We start from the raw sequence: 13,794 nt of genomic DNA, 5'->3' as shown, positions 1-13,794 counted from the left end.
ATACATTGCAAAATAATACATACTCCGGTACAAGGTGAACGTGCAGGATTCTTCATTTCACACATACGTATTTGTATATTATACACACACCCACATATACATAGCCACATGCACATTCATAAAACATTATAAAAGGGTCAGATCAGATTTTTTTCCCACGATCAAAAGTTAAACAAATAAATTATACACACATAATATATATATATATATATATATATATATATATATATATATATATATATATACACACATACACACACACACAATATTATATATATATAGATATATATATATCACGCAATACTTTTGCACCTTGGTAGAGTTTCTATCATTTTTTGATCTTAAAACAATGCATGTGAACATCTATTAAGTTCCAGAGAAAAAGAATACAACTTCACAGCCTGATCTTTGAGAAGAAAGAAAAAAAAAAAGTCTCCAAAAATGTAATACATAGAAGCAGGTTTCTAGAATACATTTAAAAAATAAAAATGTACAAAAATTGATATTTTTTGTTAAGAAATACATGTGATAATTAAACACTGCATTGGTAGCACAGAACAATATAGGGAAAAAATAAGGATAAAAAAGAATAAAAGGATAAACTAAAAATAAATAAAACAAGGCGTAAACAGCAAACAAATCTTGGACTTTCTCTGCAAAGATGTCACCACATACCTGAACCATCCCAGCTTCTAGCTTCATTGCAACAAATTACGGAAGATACGCTTTCCATAGCATCTACACAATTACTGTGAATTGCTCTTTGAGAGAGCGATTATTGCAACCCTGCACTTAGACGAGGTTTTCGTGCACCTGGCAAAACAGTCTGTTAAGGCAAATACAGGAGGCTCGGAGTAAGCACACAGCCAACAGCTGCCCATGAAGTGATGTCAGTGGCAGCCCAGCCAGTAACAGAGCAGAACAACTCACACACGTCTCAAGCTAAATTCAGATCTTCATTAGCAATTCAGTAGCAGATGATGTAAAAAAAAAAAAAAATAATAATTATAATTGTATATATATATATATATATATATATATTTAAATTATAAATATATTGTGTATATGTATATCTATTTTTTTTTATTATATATATATATATATATATATATATATATATATATATATATATATGTGTGAAAAAAAGTAGAGTAGTAAAAAATAAATGCAGACAGGAAAAAAAATGCAGATCATGTTCATCTAAAAATAGCTATTTGTCTTTTTTTTTTTTTTTTTTTTACGTAAAGTTAGTATTTTAGTCATCATTTTATGAACAAGTAGTCCAGACCGCTATTGGGTTTAAAAAAAAAAAATGTATATATTTATATTAGGTACATATTTTCTTTTTCTGTTATGCAAATACGGTGGTTAAACGCCTAACAGGGTTCACTGACGCACAGGAGTACGGTAATTAGCAATGAAGAAAACCTGCATAAGGAACAGGAGGAGGATTACTGGCGTATGTCGCGACAGAAAAAGAATGGAATATTTTTTACATATCAAAGGTAGAAAAATATCTTCTATATTGTTTGTATTATAGCTATTTGTCTTTTCTTTGTAGGCGAATGCAGAGAATTACTAACGGCAATAGACTGCAACCAAGGCAACCTGTGTGATCGGAGTGGTGCGAGTTGGAAAAATCTGGAGCTATTTTCTTCTCTAGAAGAATCTGCTGTACACTGACATCACCCACAGCTGACTGGTAGGTAATTGGCTGACATTGGTGCTCATCAGGCGGCGTGTGCATGTCACTTTAAGCATCAATGTGTCTTTAGAGAACAGCCAGAGCCCATCATCCTCCACCTGCATCTTATAGCTAGGTCTCCACTTCAGCTCATCAGCCTATTGATCCCCAGGGATACCTTAGCTTTACTTATCTGATCCCCAGGGCTACCTTAGCTTTTACTTATCTTACAATGATCTGGAGTTGCATCGGGGTATTCTCTCCACCCAGAGCTGCACTCACAATTCTGTGGGTTTCTTGTTGGCCATCAGGTTGCTTAGATTTCACATCTCACTGCAAACCCTTGCTGGTTCAGGGTCTGTGTACAGAGCATGCTCTGGCATGGAGCATTGTGGGAGATGTAGTTCTTACACCGGGCAATGTACATTAGTTTAATATAGAAATGAACTACGTCTCCAACAATGTACTGCACTAAATTATAAGGCATTGTGGGAGCTGGAAAAAAAAAAAAACAATTCTGTATCTCAGATAAATGGTCAGGGGCATGTCTGTCTGCACAGCGCTCACAGACTGCAAGCGCCGACCTGCTGCATTCTCCATGTGCATAAAGGAAATGATACAATGTAACAAGATGAGGGTTTACTAAACAACACCACACTGTTATTCGCATCAATGTATCACTTCTCCGAGGAGTCCAAGGTTTCAAGCTAAATTAGACACCTTATATTATTCCTTAGGATGTAGGGGGGCAAAATATTTAACCTTAGATTCACAATCCGCTAAATTGTGCACCCCAGTAATGAATTATATGTTTGATTTTTTTTGCCTAGAAATACTCTTAAAGCTGCGATATGACATATACCCATTACGATAACTATTCCGTCTTCAATGAGGCACAAAAAAAAGCCATTAGTTTTTAACTAACGCATCAAAATGACTCCCTAAGGTAATCCATTAACCTGTTAGATGCCCATTCCTCTGCACAATCTGGAAGCGATAAGGGTTAATGCAGTCTACACAAAGCCAATACTGATACCAGCAAATTTTTTTTTTTATCATTCGCACTGATAAATGCCCAAAACTAAAAAAGGGAAAAATGATCCAGTCTGAATGTTAATGACGACGACTAATTGATCAATCCTCAAATTTCCGTGCATGCTGCAATTGTTTTGGTCCAAGGAAAACAATTGGGCTTGTGCACGGCCCCTTCAAAACTACGGACAGCATTCCTCTGATGTTTAAGGTTGTGTGCACGAGCCCTAAACAGCGGCGTAATGAACAGTTGCCGATGTCGCAATGGGGCCTGTGTGAATGAAGAGTCCATCAACCACAGCACAAACTTCAACTGGATGTGTTTCCTCGGAGGCACATTCAGTTGAAGTGTATTGCGGCACAGAGACCCGCCGTGTCTGTGCGCTGCAATACACGCTGCCAAACAATCAGAGGCCAGCATCTGACATTGGCGCGCATGTGACGGGGCTACATGGCAGTGATGTCATGCGCTTCCATCGCTTGCACATTGAAGTCAACTACCGCTTTCAGAAAAGGACGCAGGGGGCGAGGGAGCGGAGGGAAGGGGAGTATAATTGAAGAACAGCGGCAAAATGGGGGACATACAGGATGGGGATATACAGAGAACCGTATATACTGGAGTATAAGCCTACCCGAGTATAAGCCGACCCCCCTAATTTTGCCACAAAAAAACTGGGAAAACTTATTGACTCGAGTATAAGCTTAGAGTGGAAAATGCAGCAGTTACTAGTGAATTTAAAAAATAAAAATAGATACCAATAAAAGTAAAATTAATTGGAGACATCAGGAGCCCCATATAATGCTCCATACAGTTCATGATAGCCCCATAAGATGCTCCTTACAAAATACACCCCATATAATGCTGAACAAAGGTTAATAATGGCCCCATAAGATGCTCCATAAAGGTTATGGCCCCATAAGATGCTCCATAGATTATGTCCCCATATGCTGCCCCCATAAGATGCTCCATAGATTATTCCCCCACATGCTGCCCCATAGATTATTCCCCCACATGCTGCCCCCATCAGATGCTCCATAGATTATTCCCCCATATGCTACCCCCATAAGATGCTCCATAGACTATCCCCCATTTGCTACCCCCATAAGATGCTCCATAGATTATTCCCCATATGCTGTCCCCATAAGATGCTCCATAGATTATTCCCCCACATGCTGCCCCCATAAGATGCTCCATAGATTATTCCTCCATATGCTGCCCTCATAAGATGCTCCATAGATTATTCCCCCATATGCTACCCCCATAAGATGCTCCATAGACTATCCCCCATATGCTACCCCCATAAGATGCTCCATTGAATATGCCCCCATAAGATGCTCCATAGATTATTCCCTTATATGCCGCCCCCACAAGATGCTCCATAGATTATTCCCCCATATGCTGCCCCCATAAGATGCTCCACAGATTATTCCTCCATATGCTGCCCCCATAAGATGCTCCATAGATTATTCCCCATATGCTGCCCCCATAAGATCCTCCATAGATTATTCCCCCATGTGCTGCCACTGCTGCATTTAAAAATAAAAAAAAATGACATTCACCTCTCCGTTGCTGGAGGCCAGGTGCCAGTGTCACTAACCATGTCATCGCGCCCTCTACTGCCTGAACGTTACTGACAGATGACGTGCTAGACAGCAGCAAGCAGCCATGGACGCAGGACAGGTGAGTATCGCTATACTTACCCATCCTGGCGCTGTCTCTTCAGCTTCTCCGCGATCTCCCTTCCTGCTTTCAGTGGTCACGTGGTACCGCTCATTAAAACTCATGAATATGCGCATATTCATGAGTTTAATGAGCGGTACCATGTGACCACTGAAGGAAGGAAGGGAGATCGCGGAGAAGCTGGGGGCTGAAGAGACAGCGCCAAGACAGGTAAGTATGACCTGACACCCCCGCCCCCCCTCCCCCTCTGGTGTATATGACTCGAATATAAGCCGAAAGGGGGACTTTCAGCCCCAAAAAATGGGCTGAAAATCTCGGCTTATATTCGAGTATATACGGTATGTGAGTGCGGAGTAGGGGGCTTCTTAAAGAGAAACTAACAGGTCTGTGAGAGCAGAATTCTTGCTGGTTGGTAAATGATGAACTACTTATTTCATGTAAGATTCTGTCTCTCACAGGTGAAGTGTACCTACGATAAAAATTACAGAGCTCTCCATTCTTTGTAGGTGGGAAAACTTGCAAAATCGGCAGTGTATCAAATAATTATTTTCCCCACTGTATATACCAGGATGGGGCCCAGGATACAGGACATATATACCAGAATGGTGCTTAGGATAAGGGACATATATACCAGGATGGGGCCCAGGATAAGAGACATATATACCAGGATGTGGCCCAGGATAAGGGACATATATACCAGGATGGGGCCCAGGATAAGAGACATATATACCAGGATGTGGCCCAGGATAAGGGACATATATACCAGGATGGGGCCCAGGATAAGAGACATATATACCAGGATGTGGCCCAGGATAAGGGACATATATACCAGGATGGGGCCCAGGATACAGGACATATATACCAAAATGATGCTTAGGATAAGGGACATATATACCAGGATGGGGCCCAGGATAAGAGACATATATACCAGGATGGGGCCCAGGATAAGAGACATATATACCAGGATGTGGCCCAGGATAAGAGACATATATACCAGGATGGGGCCCAGGATAAGAGACATATATACCAGGATGGGGCCCAGGATAAGAGACATATATACCAGGATGGGGCCCAGGATAAGAGACATATATACCAGGATGGGGCAGGATAAGGGACATATATACCAGGATGGGGCAGGATAAGGGACATATATACCAGGATGGGGCCCAGGATAAGAGACATATATACCAGGATGTGGCCCAGGATAAGAGACATATATACCAGGATGGGGCCCAGGATAAGAGACATATATACCAGGATGGGGCAGGATAAGGGACATATATACCAGGATGGGGCAGGATAAGGGACATATATACCTAGGTTGACAACATATACCAGGATGTGGCCCAGGATAAGGGACATATATACCAGGATGGGGCCCAGGATACAGGACATATATACCAAAATGGTGCTTAGGATAAGGGACATATATACCAGGATGGGGCCCAGGATAAGAGACATATATACCAGGATGGGGCCCAGGATAAGAGACATATATACCAGGATGTGGCAGGATAAGAGACATATATACCAGGATGGGGCAGGATAAGGGACATATATACCAGGATGGGGCCCAGGATAAGAGACATATATACCAGGATGGGGCCCAGGATAAGAGACATATATACCAGGATGGGGCAGGATAAGGGACATATATACCAGGATGGGGAAGGATAAGGGACATATATACCTAGGTTGACAACATATACCAGGATGTGGCCCAGGATAAGGGACATATATACCTAGGTTGACAACATATACCACTATGTGGCTCAGGATTGGGGACATCTATACCAGGATGGGGACCAGGATAAGGGACATATATATCAGGATGAGGGACATATATACCAGGATGGGGTCCAGGATACAGGACATATGTACCAAAATGGGGCTTAGGATAAAGGACATATACACCAGGATAAGGGACTTACAAGGGGCGCCTGAAAATTACGAGGCCCACCCTGAAATCTTTTTTGCATGGTCTTGTTTTGCAATGCAATATGTTATTTAGTTAGTTGAATGGTCTCATGAGCAATCTGGATTTATTTATTTATTTTTTGTTTCCGTTACAGCATTTTAAAGTTGGGTCGCAAGGCTGAAATATGGAAATGGAGAAGTTGGCAACGTTCACACATCGGCTGCTGCAATTCACTCCTGTGGTTTCCAACTCTTCAGCACCCACCCTATTCCCCTGATTTTGCTCCTTCGGACTATCACCTATTCCCACAGATGAAAAAGCACCTTGGTGGAAGGTGGAATTGCAGCCATTGAAACAGCCGATGTGTGAACTTTGCCAACTTCTCCATTTCCATATTTCAGCCTTGCGACCCAACTTTAAAATGCTGTAACGGAAACAAAAAAAAAAAAAATAAATCCAGATTGCTCATGAGACCATTCAACTAACTAAATAACATATTGCATTGCAAAACAAGACCATGCAAAAAAGATTTCATGGGTGGGCCTCGAAGTTTTCAGGCGCCCCTCGTATATACCTGGATCGGCAACATATACCAGGATGTGGCCCAGGATAAAGGACAAATATACCAGCACAGGGCCCAGGATAGAAAAAATATAGTATACCAGGATGGGGAACATATATGCCAGGAAAGAGTCCAAGATTGGGTACATTACTACATAATGGGGGAGGGGTGCAATTCGTATGTCCTTATAGGATTTAGAATACTAAAAGGGCCCACACATCTGACCAACATGCACCATGACCCATCGGACTCTAGTTACGCCACTGGCCCCAAGGCTATGTTAACGGAGCACTTTGCTTTGTGTGACCGCAATGTATGGGGCAGCCTACAACCATGCCCTCCAGATCGGGAATGAATAACGTTCATTAGGTTGGTCTTTTGATCCCTTACTTCTCAGAATGCACAGTTAAAAGGATGTCCGGTTGTGGAGACCATCTATCAAAACCCTCTTGCTCTGGATTATTCAGCATGTCCACACAAGATGTGGAAAGTCAATTCATTGTAATGAAAACTGTTGTAATGCTTTATTTCTCCTGTGGTGGCGCTGCAGGAAAATTGAACAATTGTTACTAGGATCAGTCACAAATTATATTAGATGTCCCAGCAGAAGAACACCTCCCGATCGGTTTAAGGTTACGGACCCCGTAATAAAAAAAAAAACAAGTCAATAAGTCTGTGAAAAAAAAAAATCTGGTCACACCTGGAAGACTGGTAGAGTCTCTGCATCGCTTTTGCATATCGCTAGCTGCAGCAATGGCGTCAATGTTGTTGATAGGTCACCGCTGCAGCCAGTCACTGTGTGAAGTGATCAACATGCCATATCATCACTGGAACCAAGTATACAGAGACTGGCAAGGGGTCAGGGAAGTGTCTGCATCAGGGCACTAGGTTATTAGTAGAGTTTTCCTACTTTGGGAATTTTATGGGATTACAAGTTGCTTGTAAATACTTGTACAGGGTTGGACAACTTCTTTACCTACGCTTGACTGACACCTAAAGTTTTTGGACATTGCAGCTTTCGTCAACGCAAAAGCTACCATGATATATGGGTTTTCATAGAAGGAGCTCTTTACTCAGTAACCACTATGCTCTAATTCTTGAAGAGTCAACCAGCTCATGTAGGACTTGGTCAACCATTTATTTCTGTGCAATTCAACATTTCCCCTGCAGTGGCCACTAGTGAGCATTTACATGGCAGGTCACTGTCTGCCCAGTGATATCCCCTGTTCGCCAGGGCATCATAAGCAGGACCTGCAGCCAGTGGTGCAATTAGTCTGAATGGCCCGGTGCAAGATTTGTTCCAGCCCTTCCCACCTCAATCCTGAATTAAATATAATATATATAGTGCCTTGCAAAAGTATTCGGCCCCCATGAACTTTTCAACCTTTTCCTACATACCATGCTTCAAACAAAGATAGCAAATGTAAATTTTTGGTGAATAATCAACAACAAGTGGGACACAATTGTGAAGTTGAACGAAACGTATTGGTTATTTTAAATTTTTGTGGAAATTCAAAAACTGAAAAGTGGGGCGTGCAAAATTATTCGGTCCCTTTACATTCAGTGCAGCAAACTCACTCCAGAAGTTCATTCTGGATCTCTGAATGATCCAATGTTGTCCTAAATGACTAATGATGATAAATATAATCCACCTGTGTGTAATCAAGTCTCCGTATAAATGCACCTGCTCTGTGATAGTCTCGGGGCTCTGTCTGAAGCACAGAGAGCATCATGAAGACCAAGGAGCACAACAGGCAGGTCCGTGATACTGTTGTGGAGAAGTTTAAAGCCGGATTTGGATACAAAATGATTTCCAAAACTTTAAACATCCCAAGGAGCACTGTGCAAGCGATCATATTGAAATGGAAGGCGTATCATACCACTGCAAATCTACCAAGACCCGGCCGTCCCTCTAAACTTTAATCTCAAACAAGGAGAAGACTGATCAGAGATGCAGCCAAGAGACCCATGATCACTGTGGATCAACTGCAGAGATCTACAGCTGATGGGGGACAGTCTGTCCATAGGACAACAATCAGTCGTACACTGCACAAATCTGGCCTTTTTGGAAGAGTGGCAAGAAGAAAGCCATTTCTCAAAGATATCCATAAAAAATGTTGTTTAAAGTTTGCAACAAGCCACCTGGGAGACACACCAAACATGTGGAAGAAGGTGCTCTGATCAGATGAAACCAAAATCGAACTTTTTGGCAACAATGCCAAACGATATGTTTGGCGTAAAGGCAACACAGCTCATCACCCTGATCACACCATCCCCACTGTCAAACATGGTGGTGGCAGCATCATGGTTTGGGCCTGCTTTTCTTCAGCAGGGACAGGGAAGATAGTTAAAATTGATGGGAAGATGGATGGAGCCAAATACAGGACCATTCTTGAAGAAAACCTGTTGGAGTCTGCAAAAGACCTGAGATTGGGATGGAGATTTGTCTTCCAACAGACAATGATCCCAGACATAAAGCAAAATCTACAATGGAATGGTTCACAAATAAACGTATCCAGGTGTTAGACTGGCCAAGCCACAGTCCAGACCTGAATCCAATCGAGAGTCTGTGGAAAGAGCTGAAAACTGCTGTTCACAAACGATCTCCATCCAACCTCACTGAGCTCGAGCTGTTTGCCAATGAAGAATGGGCAAGAATTTCAGTCTCTCGATGTACAAAACTGATAGAGACATACCCCAAGCGACTTGCAGCTGTAATCGCAGCAAAAGGTGGTGCAACAAAGTATTAAATTAAAGGGGCCGAATAATATTGCACGCCCCACTTTTCAGTTTTTGAATTTCCACAAAAATTTAAAATAACCAATAAATTTCGTTCAACTTCACAATTGTGTTCCACTTGTTGTTGATTCTTCACCAAAAATTTACATTTGGTATCTTTATGTTTGAAGCATGATATGTGGGAAAAGGTTGAAAAGTTCCAGGGGGCCGAATACTTTTGCAAGGCACTGTATAATTATTATTAAAAATTATTTATTATTAAAATTATTTAATTATTATTAAAAATTATTAAACATGTATAATAGTACCTGGATAAGAATAAAGTGATTAAACAGAGCCAGCATGGGTTTGTAACTAATAAGTCATGTCAGACTAACTTAATTTCCTTCTATGACGGAATCACTGATTGGGTGGATCAAGGAAATGATGTAGATATAGTATATCTTGACTTTAGCAAAGCATTTGACAAAGTCTCTCATACAATCCTTATTGAAAAAATGACTAAGTATGGAATGGACAAGGCAACTGTTAGGTGGATTCATAACTGGCTTAGTGATCGGACCCAAAGAGTGGTCGAAAATGGCTGCACATCCAGTTGGAAGAATGTCTCAAGTGGGGAACCACAGGGCTCTGTCCTGGGCCCTGTATTGTTCAACATCTTTATCAACGATTTAGATGAAGGAATTGAGGGTAAACGGATTAAATTTGATGATGACACAAAGCTAGGAGGGATAGATAATACTAGAGAAGAGAGAGAGAGGATTCAAAAAGATATAAATAAACTGGAGCAGTGGGCAGCAACTAACAGAATGGTTTTTAACAGAAAAAAATGCAAAGTACTACATCTGGGCAATAAAAATGAAAAAAGCATATAGAGAATGGGAGGAATAGGGCTAAGCAACAGCACATGTGAAAAAGACTTGGGTATACTAATAGACCACAGACTGAATATGAGTCAACAGTGTGATGCAGCAGCAAAAAAGGCAAATGCAATTCTAGGATGTATTCACAGAAGAATACAGTCTAGATCACGTGAAGTCATTATTGCCCTCTACAACTCTTTGGTCAGACCTCATCTGGAATATTGTGTCCAGTTTTGGGCACCACATTTTAAAAAAGATATCAACAAACTGGAGGAAGTTCAGAGAAAAGCGACCAGAATGGTGACAGGTCTGCAAACCATGTCTTATGACGAAAGGTTGTAGGATTTGGGAATATTTAGTTTGCAGAAGAGAAGACTGAGAGGAGACTTACTAGCTGTCTACAAATATCTCAAGGGCTGTCACATTGTAGAAGGATCATCTTTATTCTCATTTGCACCAGGAAAGACTAGAAGCAATGGGATGAAACTGAATGGGAGGAGACACAGATTAGATATTAGAAAAAACTTTTTGACAGAGTGATCAATGAGTGGAACATGCTGCCACGAGAAGTGGTGAGTTCTCCTTCAATAGAAGTCTTCAAACAGAGGCTGGACAGATATCTGTCTGGGATGATTTAGCGAATCCTGCTTTGAGCAGGGGCTTGGACCAGATGGCCCAGGAGGTCCCTTCCAACTCTACGATTCTATATATTACATTGTTCCATTCTGATACATATGTCTCTCATCCCAGCCCCATGCTGGTATATACATCACCAATTCTGCTATATGTCCCTTATCCCAGGCCCTGGTAAATATGTCCCCCGTTCTGCCACTGTTCTTTAATGTATAGCAGAAAATAAATCATTATTCTCATAGAGCTAGTATAATGCACTCCCCATAGTCCTCCATATAGTATAATGAACCAACATAGTCATCCATAAAGTATGACGCACCCCCATAGTCATCCTATAAAGCATAATGCATCCCCATAGTCATCCTATAAAGTATAATGCATCCCCATAGTCATGCTATAAAGTATAATGAACCCCATAGTCATCCTATAAAGTATAATGCACCCCCACAGTCATCCTATAAAGCATAATGCACCCCCACAGTCATCTTATAAAGTATAATGCACCCCCACAGTCATCCTATAAAGCATAATGCACCCCCATAGTCATCCTATAAAGTATAATGCAGCCCCATAGTAATTATATAAAGTATAATGCACCCCCATGGTCATCCTATAAAGTATAATGCACCCCCACAGCCATCCTATAAAGTATATAAAGTATAATGCATCCCCATAGTAATTATATAAAGTACTAGAAACTAACTTCGGTTAGTTATAACAAATTATAATGATATATATATATATATATATATAGAGCTGAGTGTATAGCCCCGCCCACTCCGCATAGCCACATTCACTATAATGTCCCACATCATCCCGTCAGCCAGAGCTACCAGACTACTACCACTAATACTCCCCATCATCTAGTGAGCCAGAGCCACCGGACTACTACCACTAATATCCCACGTCATGCCGTCAGCCAGAGCCACCAGACTACTACCACTAAAAACCGCCGGACTACTAACCCTAATATCCCACATCATCCCGTCAGCAAGAGCCACCGGACTACTACCCCTAATATCTCAAATCATCCCGTCAGCCAGAGCCACCGGACTACTACCCCTAATATCCCACATCCCATCAGCCAGAGCCACCGGACTACTACCCCCAATATCCCACATCATCCCGTCAGCCAGAGCCACCGGACTACTACCCCTAATATCCCACATCCCATCAGCCAGAGCCACCGGACTACTACCCCCAATATCCCACATCATCCCGTCAGCCAGAGCCACCGGACTACTACCCCTAATATCCCACATCATCCCGTCAGCCAGAGCCACCGGACTACTACCCCCAATATCCCACATCATCCCGTCAGCCAGAGCCACCGGACTACTACCCCTAATATCCCACATCATCCCGTCAGCCAGAGCCACCGGACTACTACCCCTAATATCCCACATCATCCCGTCAGCCAGAGCACCCAGACTACTACCCCTAATATCCCACATCATCTCGTCAGCCAGAGCCACCGGACTACTACCTCTAATATCCCACATCATCCCGTCAGCCAGAGCACCCGGACTACTACCCCTAATATCCCACATCATCCCGTCAGCCAGAGCCACCGGACTACTACCCCTAATATCCCACATCATCCCGTCAGCCAGAGCCACCGGACTACTACCCCTAATATCCCACATCATCCCGTCAGCCAGAGCCACCGGACTACTACCCCTAATATCCCACATCCCATCAGCCAGAGCCACCGGACTACTACCCCTAATATCCCACATCATCCCGTCAGCCAGAGCCACCGGACTACTACCCCTAATATCCCACATCATCCCGTCAGCCAGAGCCACCGGACTACTACCCCCAATATCCCACATCATCCCGTCAGCCAGAGCCACCGGACTACTACCCCTAATATCCCACATCGTCCCGTCAGCCAGAGCCACCGGACTACTACCCCTAATATCCCCCATCATCCTGTCAGCCAGAGCCACCGGACTACTACCCCTAATATCCCACATCATCCCGTCAGCCAGAGCCACCGGACTACTACCTCTAATATCCCACATCATCCCGTCAGCCAGAGCACCCGGACTACTACCCCTAATATCCCACATCATCCCGTCAGCCAGAGCCACCGGACTACTACCCCTAATATCCCACATCATCTCGTCAGCCAGAGCCACCGGACTACTACCTCTAATATCCCACATCATCCCGTCAGCCAGAGCACCCGGACTACTACCCCTAATATCCCACATCATCCCGTCAGCCAGAGCCACCGGACTACTACCCCTAATATCCCACATCATCCCGTCAGCCAGAGCCACCGGACTACTACCCCTAATATCCCACATCATCCCGTCAGCCAGAGCCACCGGACTACTACCCCTAATATCCCACATCATCCCGTCAGCCAGAGCCACCGGACTACTACCCCTAATATCCCACATCATCCCGTCAGCCAGAGCCACCGGACTACTACCCCTAATATCACACATCATCCCGTCAGCCAGAGCCACCGGACTACTACCCCTAATATCCCACATCGTCCCGTCAGCCAGAGCCACCGGACTACTACCCCTAATATCCCCCATCATCCTGTCAGCCTGGCATCAGAATTAAAGCGCTGAGTGGATTTGTCCTGACTTCCATACGAGGGATCCCTTTAATAGAAGCCTGGGGTGAGAATCAGAGCGCTGAGGGATTTACCTTAACTTCCAT

General features: G+C 43.0%; 1 protein-coding gene across 11 annotated transcripts in view; it reads right to left on the bottom strand.

The window, feature by feature from the left end:
* R3HDM1 (R3H domain containing 1) overlaps positions 1-13,794 on the bottom strand; it is a 119,890-nt gene that overhangs the window by 63,017 nt on the left and 43,079 nt on the right. Inside the window, exon 1 of one of the 11 annotated variants that reach the window (XM_073545543.1) lies at positions 676-825. The exons of the other annotated variants lie outside the window; for them this stretch is intronic. The gene's annotated coding sequence lies outside the window, so the exon portion shown is untranslated. Of the gene's footprint in view, positions 1-675; positions 826-13,794 lie in introns of those variants that run through there. 11 annotated transcript variants of the gene reach the window in all.

The sequence above is a fragment of the Dendrobates tinctorius genome, unplaced genomic scaffold (assembly GCF_039654945.1).
Source record: "Dendrobates tinctorius isolate UK_male_01 unplaced genomic scaffold, ASM3965494v1 ptg000143l, whole genome shotgun sequence".
NCBI classification, from domain to species: domain Eukaryota; kingdom Metazoa; phylum Chordata; class Amphibia; order Anura; family Dendrobatidae; genus Dendrobates; species Dendrobates tinctorius.
The sequence above is the reverse complement of the archived record's forward strand: the minus strand, read 5'-3'. Positions and strand labels throughout refer to the sequence as shown.